Source organism: Podarcis liolepis, assembly GCF_965112155.1.
Source record: "Podarcis liolepis genome assembly, chromosome: 5".
NCBI lineage: Eukaryota > Metazoa > Chordata > Lepidosauria > Squamata > Lacertidae > Podarcis > Podarcis liolepis.
The window spans coordinates 45,742,983-45,756,492 of NC_139556.1; the positions used below are offsets into that span (position 1 = coordinate 45,742,983).

The window sequence follows — 13,510 nt, forward strand, 5'->3', positions numbered from 1 at the left end:
GCAGGAGGCCCCATTAGCTAAAGTGGTGTCTCAGGTTAAGAACAGTTTCAGGTTAAGAACAGACCTCCGGAATGAATTAAGTTCTTAACCCGAGGTACCACTGTATTTACATTATGAAAGCACTCAATTTCCTATTAATCTGTTCTGCAATTACTGACCTTTACAAGTCATTAAAAGGTTTAGCATGACAGCATGCATACATATTAAAATTTTAAAAATTTAAATAGAGTTCCTTTTCCCCTCCCTTCAGTTTTGATTGATGCCTATTCTTGCTTAGGGCTGGGCAATATTAGGTCTTCATCATTGCAGTATATCTCCAGCCAAACTTCGGGTTTGGCGATATACTGTGATATTGAAAAGAGAGGCACTGGCCCCAGCCTGCGAGGCCTCAGGTGAAACTGCTTCAGCTCTCACCATGGGGGAGCTGAGGTGCTTTCATCCCAGCGCCTAGCAGGTCAGGGCCAATGCAGCTAGCCCCAGCCCGCTGCTCAATGCCCCCCAGCTGAGCTAGCCCTCCACTCCCCAAGACAGACGGACCCCTGTGACATTCCCCAGTGATATCTGGGGAAACTGCCATGGCTCTGAGCCCCTCAACCTACAGCGGGCGGCTGCAGCTTGTTTCTCCCTCACTGAGCGGTGGTGGTTTCACTAGCAATATACCACCAAGTGAAACCACCATCATGGTCTGCCCCTCATATCTGGGAGATATGTCAATATTCTTGCTCCAGTGATCTTTTTTTGCTGCAATGACCCTTCTATATCTATCCTGTACTAAATCATTGATTTTATCAGAGCATAATAATATAATTAACATTTACACAGTAAAGGTAAAATATAAGCAATCATTTATTTTATGTTGGTCACTGCTAACTTCCAATAAATGAAAAATTGAAAAACATGAGCTATATCTACTTGAGCAGCATAATAATGTCAGAAAACAGGATTAATTCCTAGATAATTCTAACTTAAAACAATTACCTCCTTAAAAAGGAACCCATACATCAGCATATCTGAACTTTGTGAGAATACAGCTTTTTATAGTGCAATAAACAATACCATTCATAGTTACAAAGGAAAGTTAATGTTTCCGCTCTCTTTAAAGTCTGAAATGCATTTCTCTTGGAACGTAAGAGAAACATCATTTGTTAAGAAAATCAATAAAGACTGTATTTCATCTAGATGTTGAATTCTCAGGATACATGGTCTAATTTTTCAGAGATGCTGTCCTCTTCCTGCTTTCTGTAGGAGGTACGGATGTTCAGTATCTGTGTCAGGTCAATGGAATATTTTTATGGCATCACAGAGTGTGAGGAGGACGGTACAATCACATCAGGATTTCTCCTAAGGTGGCTGAACATAGAAACGCTGCGCAGAGATTTAAATAAAACATCAGACGCAATAACCCAATTTCTGTTTTCCTTAGAAGTGAAAAGAAAACTTGTAACATTCTGATAATTACTAGTATGTGGTGACATTTGGTATTTTTAAATAAGTACAATCTTAATGTTAATTTCATCTGGCCACAATCGCCACCTAGAAATATTGCGCACAGTTGGGTCCAGAAGAAATACACCCAGTCTTGACCTATCAGAGACAACAGTACAGTATAGTGAGTATAGAGAAGCCCCAAGAATAGTGAAGGTTGCCATGCCTGTGAATCCCAACTCCTCCACTATTACACACTATTTCAGGGTCTTGTCTGCTGTCTGTATTGCATTAGCCCTGCCCTCCACCAAACGCCAATAAAATGATTTTCCAAGTGAACCAAAACATATACATACATGTATAAAAACAAAATAGTCATAACAATATGTTGTGAAGAGTTCAAAACAACATATCTGCTACAGTGTGCAAAATGGTAGGCTATGAACTACAGAGTGCCCTTTTGCATAATCTTATGCATGTTTACTCAGAACTGTTATTTAGTTCAATGGGGTTTATTCCCAGGTAAGTTCATATATAGAATTGCAGTTGTGATGTTCATGCATCCAACCACAACCTTAGATCTTTTAACTTCTAGATAAGACACTGGGGAATTATCTGAACCTGAAGAGTGACAATGCTAGCAAATCACACTAGCAACGTTTTACCACATCCCCCAAATGCAAAAACTGGGGAAATATTTTACCACAAACAAGTATCAGAAAACAAGGACTGTAACTAATAATCAGGGCCTGTTGGAGGGAAGGGGGTTCCATAAATGAGGTGGTACCACAAAGAAGGCTTTTTTAAAGAAGACTAGCTGCAGGAAAGTCTATCTTCAGAGTCAAGAATCAGGCAGGTGTACTAACAGACAGCCTTAACAGACAGCAACCCTTTAGTGCAACCACAACACAGCCTAATATTGCTGAGTCAAAGAAGGAAAGACACAAAGATTCAACAGGGAAAGGAAGTGGGGTTTTTTAAAAAATACACTCTTTAAATATTAAAAAATATTGATTGCTTGTCTTCCTTTAATTTGGAATTTAGCACAGCAGTAGATGCTAACAGGATTTATTTATTTATTTTTAGTATGAATAAGTTTGCAGTGTTTACCGTTTTGTTGATACTGTACTGTTGTTTACTGGCAAACTTTATCAGTAAACTGCAAACGTCGTAGGGTTTCTGACCCCCAAACCCTGTCATTCATATAATAGAGTTGGAAGGGGACTTGTCGATCAATCAAACACAGGAAATCCTGAGCTAAATCATCCCAATATCAGACTGCCTAACATCTGCATGAAGACCTTCAGCAAGAGATTGATTTCCTCCCCTGGGTAATTGACTCTACTACTGATCTGCTCTTACCATTCAAAAGCTTATCTTAATGTTCAGCCTATAACGTTAAATTCTAGGAATAAAATCACCATAACATTTAAATTTGTTTCATGTTCTTTCCTGTGCAGAACACATTATAAAAGTGATAAGATGTTACAGCAAATAATATTTATTTTAAAATCAGATAATTTACATAGTGAATAAGCAGCAATCAAACTCATCACTCCAGGGTCTAGTTAGTATATGAAGCCTGACCCAGAGAAAAATCAGTTTAAATAATACGTGTTATTCAGACAAAACAGCAATTACCACACTAAAAGTAGCTTAGCAATAATATTCCTATTGCAAACGGAATGTAAAATGAAGTGCTTTGAATAGCATATTCTTTTCTGAGGCTTTAGACTAAAAGGACAACCAACTTCAGCTTAGGCTGCAAAATAAATAAATATATTTTTAAAAATCAATAACAGAATTGTGACCAAAGAACAATGCCATACTCACCACAAAATGAAATCTTTCACATTTAGCTACAACTTCTACTCAAAAGGTCCTTTGTATGCTAGAACAACAAGAAACAAGCGGATGCAATTGCCATATTCCCCACAGGCCATATTTTACACTCAGTACAAGAATCTGTAATAAGCAAACCATCTTATGTCAATATGTAACCCGTGTGGGCAAGTAATTGAAGAGACCTACATAAAATAATTATGCACAGTGGGTAGCAATTCCCCCCCTCCAAGCCTATTCCTTTGAGCAACACCTATTTGCACTAAAGTAGATGTGACATTAAAAACATAAATGCAAAGACAAATTTAAAGAACAAATACCATTTGGATCACAGAAGATAGGTAGAGGAAAATTAATCCTTTCCTCTGCTGCTGCTATCTGAGGATTCTAACCAATTGGCTAGCAATTACATGGAGACATTTCTATACATTAACTAGTATGCACATGAAGACTCCCTTCAGTTATTTGTTTAAAACACACATTGGTCAAGAGTAGACCCTGCCACTATAATGTTTCTCTCCACATACCCATTGTGCCCAGTTTGAACACCTGTAAAGGGCTTTAATGAACTGAACAGGTAGTGGAATGGACTCCCTTGGAAGGTGCAGACTCTCCTGGAGGTTTTTAAGCAAAGAATGGATGACCATCTGTCAGGGATGCTTTAGCTGAGATTCTTGCATTGCAGGGGGTTGGACCAGATGGTCCTAAGGATCACTTCCAACTCTACAATTCTATGATTCTATGTATGGGTTCTTTGCTGGCAAAACAAAAATATGCCCTTCCTCACTTGATCAATGTGTACGTATACTCAAATGCCTGCTCCAAAAAGAAACAGGTTTCAGAAATGGTGAATCAATTAAATCAATTAATACTGCTGTTTTAGTCAATTAAGATAAATCCATTTTTAGAAGACAGGACTATAGCTGCTCATAATCATGTAACCCATTGGACTATATCCATCACCACTTCCAAGAGTCCCTCCAGCCATAGCTTTCAACTTTTCCCTTTTTTAAAGGGAAATTCCCTTATTCCGAATAGGATTCCTCGCAAGAAAAGGGAAAAGTTGACAGCTATGCCTCCATCCCCCAAGAGATTTTCAAAGGATGAAGGGTCTACAGAACAGGGAAAGCCCTGCCTATTAACATGAATTCCATTCCTTTTGCAGAAGGCTATTAGGATCCAAGCAACTGGCACAAATTCAGCTAACTGGTCTCATTACTCGTGGAACCCCATCCGAGTACTATTGCTATTGCAACAGGGCTTTCCCTTCTCCTTCACTGCCACATACCCCAATTATTAACTCTGGAGGGCTGGGGGAGGGACCCAGAACAACATGTGGGAGGAGACAGGAGATCATTCCATCAGGCAAACAGAAACATCATAATGTTGAATTCTTCCCACTATTTTTTAACAACAAAAGCCATTGTATAGAATACATAAAGGTCAAGGCAAACATTCAGTTTTGTCCTAATACAACATGAGCTTCCTCTTTCATTTGATGTGCTTCATTCATTCAAAATGAACAGATGTTCTAAGTCCTGAGAATTGAAAATGGGGCCTAGCCATTATAGCAGTATCACTAAAAGCCACATAAAATGACATGGGGATTTTTGATCTCTTATCTGCAATAAGCCCTGCATGATGTAAGGATCAACCCATACACACCTAATTGCAGTCTCTGAGATGTATAATGATGCCAAAGATAGGTTGTGTGCATACCTTTAAAGCACATTAGAAGTGCATTTCCTAAACCTTAAGAGAATCCTTGAATCTGTAGTTTACCCCTCACAGAGCTATAATTCCCAATACCCATATAAAACTATAGTTCTCAAGCTTCTTTGTGGGGGCAGGGTATGTGCTATGAATGTATCTACTGTATCTGCAAAAAACTTTCTACACAATCACTGCTTATTTCTAGCAGCTTAGCTCTCCTGACTTTAACACTAGCACACAAATTTCACATCTGCAACCTGGACTTGCAGTATTTTTTAAATGGTTCTTAATTCAAGTCGATATACCTTGACTTCAAATAGCAATACTGATGTTGCCATTCCTATACACACTTGCCAGGAGTAAACCAGGCTATACCATTGTTCCATCCTGCCTCAGCACCCCTGACAAGATCCTCTCTACTCTCCCCTCTCTGCCAAACCCCAGGAGCATCTTTAATCTCACCACTGGACTTTAAACCTAAGGCTTTGTGCAGGGTCTATGCCTGTGACCCTGTTTCACAAATAAAGGTCTGAAATCACCTAGGGCATAGACTCTTGAGTTCAACACCTGATCCTGGGTCCACACACAGTTTCAGTAGCACTTTAGCTAGCACTAAGAGAAGTAAACGTTGCAGCTCTGGCCTTCGGTGCTATTTCTATTCCCCTTTTAGTTTAGAACTCTGATTTAAGTTAGAAGAGCCATTGTGCTGCTACACATTAGCTCCCGTGAAAATAAAATCCTGGGCAAATCTGGGCAAACATGCTACCTGCTGCACTCGATTTTGCCCTTCTACAACAGACCCATAGAGAAAAAGTAACTGGACAATATCACTGTCCACAAAAACAAATATACATGAACTAGATTTACTCAGCAAGGGTAACATTAGCCTTAATTAAATTAATTTGTCACGTTGACATCTCTACGTGTCAATAGAGAGGGAGGGGAATCATTAAGTGCAGAGTTAGGGCAATTTAAACACCAGAAAATAATGAAATGTTAAAAAAAAAACCATTTCTGTCTTCAGTAGCCATCACAATAATCTTAACTCTGCTCCATATCTCAAGTTTAAAAAACAAATATAGTTCTATAAACAATTCATTGATTAGGCACCACTTTTTAGAGATGGAAAGGTAATACGCTGGTATAAAATTACACATTCTTTACCTATCCCACTCTCAAATTGAAATTCATACTATGCATGACAAGGTGTCTATCAAAACCAGCTACTAAGGTTCTACTGTGGACTGGACCATCCTATCTGGGCTGAGATTACAAACACACAGTTCTCATAAATCAGGAGAAAATCTTGTTAACTTCAACTGCAGCTGCCACCATCACACATTACTGAAGACTAGAGGTGGTTCAGATTGTTTGTAGACAGAGATATTTAAGTGGCCCTAGGGATACAAGGCAGGGTGTGGGGAGTAATGTCTGACCTGATACAGCCACCGATTTGCAGAAGCAATTCATAAGAGCACTGTGGCTAACAGGCACGTCAAAGCAATCACACAGATCACTACTGGGAAGTTGTGGCTATATTAGTAGATTGATTTGGTCAGATGCTACTTTCTTCACACAGTCATGACCCTAGAAACACTTGGGAAGTCATTTACAAAAAGAAGAAGTCAGAGCTAACTAATCCACCAGTGCAGGACTGAACATTATGAGAAGCACATGGATGGTTCTGAAAACAGTATCCCTAGTTAAGTTGTCCCACTCTTGGGACATGTACTAAACTTGCCCGATGTCCTGACATCATCACATTGTGTGTTTCCTGTTCCTGCTCCACATAACAAGCTGACAATAGAAGGGGTGGGAAAATCCACAAGGTGGTAATGTCAGGACACAGGGCAAGTTTACTACATGGTATAGAGGGAGAACGACACGTGGGTTCTGGAAATAGGTTTCACAGACTCCTTCTAGCTCACCGTATGACCTAAGGCTTTAGAACACTGGCTTTGAGAGTCAGTTCCTCATCTGCAAAATGGAAATAATTATAAGCAATTGAATCCTTAGAGGATTGCCTCCAAACTGAATTAGTAGCACTTGGCAGAAGGTAGAGCAAGGTCTACTTTGAGAGATGGGAGTCAGAAATTCCTGGGCTCAGAATTGCATGACTTTTGCACCTCGTTCTAGTTGATGGATCTTGGGGTTCTAGTTCCTACAAGCCTAAGGTCTTCCTTCTCCTGCCGTAAAGTGTGTTGTATACTAGAATGTTAAACAGAAACACACTTATTTGGAAGCAAGTTTACATTAATAAGTCACAGTGGTTTCAGAGTAAACGTGGATGCACTGCAAGTTCAGTGAACTGCAATTTATCCATCCACCCAGTAACATTTCACAACAAAAAATAAAGTAATAACACCTCCATAATGTCTTCTAAGGCACGATTGTCTCTTTATTACAAAGGTTGGCAGAACAGACGTTATTCCTAGAAAACTGCAACAAAGCAAACCTATAAACATTCTAAATAATTCTCTCTCTGGATGACGGAAGGATGAGCAGCACTAAATTTCTGTTCCAGCGAGCACTCGGTTACACCTCAAGTTTCTCAAATTCAGGCAAAAACCAAACCGTTACTTGCCCGAGAAAACAAATTGCACACAATTTTCACACCTTCTGACTCAATGCCATGGGGGGGGGGGGAGAGAAATATAACCAAAGCATATCAAGCACAAAGGTACTCATCATAGCAGACTCCATCATTGCCATGAGCTAAGATCCACATCATTTGCATAAGACAGCTTCTTACTATGTAAAAGATGCATAACTATGTTAATTAGTTTCAATTAAAAAATCCAACTGCTGGAAAGGTTGCACCAAAAGCCTTACTACAGATATTTGATTACTATTTTTGATTGTTTTTCCCCCGAGTGGTCCAAGTGCAACAGATGCCAACATGACCAAAATCTGATAGGATAGATGAGAAATTGCCTTTTCCTGGTTAGGTTTGTAGCCCTGAAAGCAAAGCAATGTATACATACATATTATGCAGAATCACAAAAACATATTGCATGAGACTCGGTATCCATTGCAAATTTTCCACATCTTGAACCTGCTGTAGTGCCGTGGCTAAGCCAGGAAGCCCCCAATTCAAATTTTACCAAGGCTGCAATACCAAACGTACTTATTAGCAAGCACACACCACTGAACAGAGCGGTGCATGCATCCAGGTATAGCTTACCATGGGCTGTACTGTAAATGGCTTTAGGCCGGTCACCATTTCAACATCAGCATCATTCCAAACCAGCAACAGTGGTCTACCTTGCAGGACTGTGGTGCAGTTGACTTTACTAAACATATGTCAAATTCTCCCAAAACTACTCCCCAAGGTGTTATATAAAATGCTCGGTGCTATTCAATGTCCGGGCGACATTTGGCACCAAGGGCTGCTTTTAAGAGGATATTTAACACAGATTTGCTGGGCTCTCTCCCTTTTCACAAGCACAGCGGCGGCGACAGGCAAGAACAGCGATGGATGTGTGGCGATGTGGTGCGACCGTGTTAGAGACATTTCTTAACGTTTGGAGGGAGGCTGCAGTGAGCACACCAGGCAAACAAACACCTTCCCGGCCACCCGCCACACCTGGCGCACGGGGGGGGGGGAGCTCGGAGTTCTGATTCGCCAAATCTCTTCGCCTCCCCCCCCCACCGCGAAACCGGCTCTCCTGCGTTTCGTTCCAAGCCCAGCTGACGACTTTTCCGCCACCTGCGCGAGAGCGGCTGGGGCTCCCTCCCCTCCTCCTCCTCCATGGCGCTCTCCATGCAAAGGGAAATGCCGTTTCCGCTTCTGACACCCCCTCCCGCCCCCGGCGGCAGCTAGCCAAAGCGACTGTGGGGCAGGAGACATCTCCTTTTCTCTCCCCCCCCCTCCTCACACCCCCTCGCAACCAGGGAAGAGGGGGGACACAGCCGGCTCCTTCTCCTGCTCTGTCGCCCAGGAGAGCCTCGGGGGGAGCCGGTGCCCCTCTGCGGCGGAGAGGAGGCGTCTTCCCGCCCGCTCCATGCCCTGGCGCAGCTCGGGACTGGGCGTGGAGGAACTGAGGAAGCAGCCCGCCTGCCCTGCTGCGTGCAAAGCCCCGGTGGTTCAGAGGCAAACCACACGCACGCACGCAAGCAAGCAAGCACACCCGCCGCCGGGACTGGCATGCCTGGAGAATGAGCAGCAGCAGCAGCAGCAGCAAGGCAGCTCCGCCGGCCGCTGGCCTCGTGCCCTGCTGCCTTACCTCCGGGGGACTCGGCCAGCTCGGCTCCTGCAGGCGCGCCGGCTCCTCATGCCCTCCTGGCAGCGTCGCTGGCGGACTGAGGCGGAGGCGAGCGGGGGACGCCCTGGCATTCGCCCTGCCGCGGCTGGAGGGACCCTGCTGTCGGCCAAGCAGGAAATTTCCTGCGTTCCCTCTCCTCGCCTGCCTGCCAGCCGCTCTGCGCGCATCTGAGGCGGCGCCAGCCGAGCGCGGGAGCCGCCTGCTGCCCGACAAGGAAAACTGCAGCTGCAGATACTGAGGGGAGCGGGAAACGGGGGCCTTTTCGTCACGCTGGAGACACGAGGCGGGAATCCCCCCCCCCCAACACACACCTCGAATAAAAACCAAGGGGTAGTGGCGGCTGCTGTGGTTTACCCGGCGCAAAAGAGGACACGGCCCCTATACTTTCACTGGTGGCGCGGAAAGAAGAGTTTGGGCAGGATAGATGCTGAAATGAAGTGAAGGAATTCTGCCCCACTTCGCTTGTGGTCACCACTTCACGTGAACCCGCCATACAGGCAGTTAAAGCACATTACTTTCTCTCAGGAATTCTGGGAGCTGGCGCTTACCCCCCCCCCCCCACAGACAGAGAGAGCTACAATTCCCAGCAAGCTTAACAAACTGCATTTCCCAGGATTCTTGGGGAGATATCATGTGCATTCACTGCATGGTACAGTATATGCAGCCTAGGGACGTGGGTGGCGCTGTGGGTTAAACCACAGAGCCTAGGACTTGCTGATCAGAAGGTCGGTTCAAATCCCCGCGACGGGGTAAGCTCCCGTTGTTCGGTCCCTGCTCCTGCCAACCTAGCAGTTCAAAAGCATGTCAAAGTGCAAGTAGATAAATAGGTACCACTCAGGTGGGAAGGTAAACGGCGTTTCTGTGTGCTGCTCTGGTTCGCCAGAAGCAGCTTTGTCATGCTGGCCACATGACCCAGAAGCCATACGCCGGCTCCCTCGGCCAATAAAGCGAGATGAGCGCCGCAACCCCAGAGTCAGTCATGACTGGACCTAATGGTCCCTTTACCTTTATACGCAGCCTTCGAGTTCACATGTGATGTCCTCACTTTAAAAAGTTGGGGATGGTATGGGATTGGTGGTGTGTGACTCGCCTTAAAGCAGGAAGTGATGCATTTGTAGCTGCGAACCCACATGCTAAAGATGGAGGGCATGAATTAGCTAAGGAGCACGGGGGGGGGGCAGAAACTGTAAAGAAAGATGGGGAGCTTAAGGACAAAGGTCCACAATTAAAACTACGTGTTTTGCTGCATCTCCTGTAACATTGGGCTTTGCTTTGCTTTGCACAGCTCCAAATTCTCCATGCAGGAATTCATAAGGAACCAATATATAGTATGTGACAAGTGTAGATGTGGAATTTCTGCTGTGAGGGGCCTCAATTTCCCACTCTGCTGATCAACCAAAAAATGTGAGGGTTCGGTTGTCACCACATTAGGGAAAACCTTTCCCTAGATCGTAAACAGCTCAGAAGTGCCCTACTTCTAGTAATACAGTTTAAGCTTATAAATTTTGCAGGCAAATATTTTGCCATGTTTTGTACATACTCTATATCAGGGCTGGGGAAACTTTTTCAGCCCAAGGGCCACATTCCCTTCCAAGCAACCTTTGAAGGGCCACATGCCAGTAGTGGGCTGTGCCAGAGGCAAAAGTTGGTAGATCAATGAATGAAAAATTGCCTTTGCGCAATAGCCTAGTTTCTACACACATGCCTAATTCAGACAAGCAGGAAGCATTATCATAGTTCAAGGACACACTCTGGAGGGCTAGAGGACCACATTGACACACCCACCCCGAGGTTTCCCCAACCTTACCAACTTATTCCTACTGTCTTTCACCAGTGAAAATGGTGTATGGAATTTAGCAGCTGGCTAAACGCCACTGAATGATAGATGCTGGAGGACAGCAATAGGGTAGAACTGTTGACTTGACGGCCTACTTGTGGTCTTTCCCAGACTCTTCTGGTTGGCCAGTAGAGGAAACAGATTGCTGAACCAGATGGAACCTTGGCGTGATCCAACAGGATTCCTCTTATGTTCAGATGAATTGACTCCTCCACCTCTCAAGTCTGCCAGTGCAGTATCAACTATTACCATTTCAAATTGTTTAAGGATGCTAATAACCCTGTGCTCGTGATACACCAGACCTTTGGGATCATTCATATGGGTGTGTTGACAGCCATTTAAAAAGTGTTTGGTATAAGCCAACCTTTCAGAAGCCTATTTTAATATATTCTAGGTCCGTGCCTTAATACTGTATAATCATTTATGATCCCTTTCAAATCTGGCTCGTCCTGAAGTACACCCCATAAATGAGGTTTAAAGCAATCCTGTGTAAAGTCCTGCTTCCTCATATATCTCCACCTCGAACTTCAGCAGAACTTTACTAAATGTATGAAGCATTTGCATAGTGAAGGATATCGGGGGAAAGGGATGTGCTTTTTAGGCATATTGGAAAAGGAAGCTCCATCTGAACTATGAAGTATAAGTAAAATAGTGCATTTGGTGCTGTATCCAATGCTAATCCTACTCAGAGTAGACCCATTGAAATTAATGGACATGATTAACTTAGGCTAATTAATTTTAATGGGTATAATTTAGTTGGATACAACCCACAGTATGTCATGAACCAAACTCCCACCCTTCAATTACTACTGGACAAAGAGGAATAGTTGAGAAACCAGGAGCTGCCTTTGTGACCCAAATAAAAAATGAAATAAAAACTTTTCTTCCATATTCACAGTGTGTCAGTAACAGAGCAAGCCTATACATGTCTACTCAGAAGCAAGTTCCATTGATGTCAATAGGATTTACTCCCCAGCAAGTGGGTAAAAGGAATACAGTATTGGAAAGGCTTTTAATTAATGCTCCTTCCTCCTGGGCCGTGTTCAGAAAGTGGTGGTGGGGGATGAGTGTTCAGACCCCTGGGCCCTCACTTGTGGGGTACCTCAGGGTTCTGTCCTCTCCCCCATGTTTTTCAACATCTACATGAAGCCGCTGGGAGAGATCATCAGGGGATTTGGGCTGGGTGTTCATCAGTATGCGGATGATACCCAGCTCTACCTCTCTTTCAAATCAGAACCAGTGAAGGCAGTTAAGGTCCTGTGTGAGTGCCTGGAGGCGGTTGGAGGTTGGATGGCGGCTAACAGATTGAGGTTGAATCCAGACAAGACAGAAGTACTGTTTTTGGGGGACAGGAGGCGGGCAGGTGTGGAGGATTCCCTGGTCCTGAATGGGGTAACTGTGCCCCTGAAGGACCAGGTGCGCAGCCTGGGAGTCATTTTGGACTCACAGCTGTCCATGGAGGCACAGGTCAAATCTGTATCCAGGGCAGCTGTTTACCAGCTCCATCTGGTACGCAGGCTGAGACCCTATCTGCCTGCGGACTGCCTCGCCAGAGTGGTGCATGCTCTGGTTATCTCCCGCTTGGATTACTGCAATGCGCTCTACGTGGGGCTACCTTTGAAGGTGACCCGGAAACTACAACTAATCCAGAATGCGGCAGCTAGACTGGTGACTGGGAGCGGCCGCAGAGATGACATAACACCGGTTTTGAAAGACCTACATTGGCTCCCAGTACGTTTCCGAGCACAATTCAAAGTGTTGGTGCTGACCTTTAAAGCCCTAAACGGCCTTGGTCCAGTATATCTGAAGGAGCGTCTCCACCCCCATCATTCTACCCGGACACTGAGGTCCAGCACCGAGGGCCTTCTGGCAGTTCCCTCACTGTGAGAAGCCAAGTTACAGGGAACCAGGCAGAGGGCCTTCTCGGTAGTGGCGCCTTCCCTGTGGAACACCCTCCCACCAGATGTCAAAAAGAACAACAACTACCAGGCTTTTAGAAGACATCTGAAGGCAGCCCTGTTTCGGGAAGCTTTTAATGTTTGATGTATTATAGTATTTTAATATTCTTTTGGAAGCTGCCCAGAGTGGCTGGGGAAGCCCAGCCAGATGGGCGGGGTATAAATAAATAATAATAATAATAATAATAATAATAATAATAATAATAATAATAATTATTATTATTATTATTATTATTATTATTATATACATTTGTGGACTAGACACAAGAGTCTGCCTGTTCCTTACAGGTATAATCATTTGCAAATAATTGTTACTTAATTTAAAGCATTTTTCTTATTTAAGCAATTTTAAAATGACACTGAATATGTTCAAGAAAAATCAGCACATTTTATCCATTAGTGTATTAAATGTACAGGCTATTATCCGCTGGTTTAAAAAGAAACATCATATTTATAGCATCCGAGAAAAT

The 13,510-nt window shown here is 43.8% G+C and overlaps 1 protein-coding gene across 7 annotated transcripts in view; it reads right to left on the reverse strand.

Moving 5' to 3' along the window:
- The window catches only part of PTPRE (protein tyrosine phosphatase receptor type E), a 159,933-nt gene that overhangs the window by 108,862 nt on the left and 37,561 nt on the right, over positions 1–13,510 (reverse strand). For 2 of the 7 annotated variants that reach the window (XM_083506164.1, XM_083506153.1), the window contains exon 1: positions 9,207–9,408. The exons of 4 other annotated variants lie outside the window; for them this stretch is intronic. The gene's annotated coding sequence lies outside the window, so the exon portion shown is untranslated. Of the gene's footprint in view, positions 1–9,206; positions 9,409–13,510 lie in introns of those variants that run through there. One more of the 7 variants, XM_083506156.1, reaches the window with a different exon arrangement.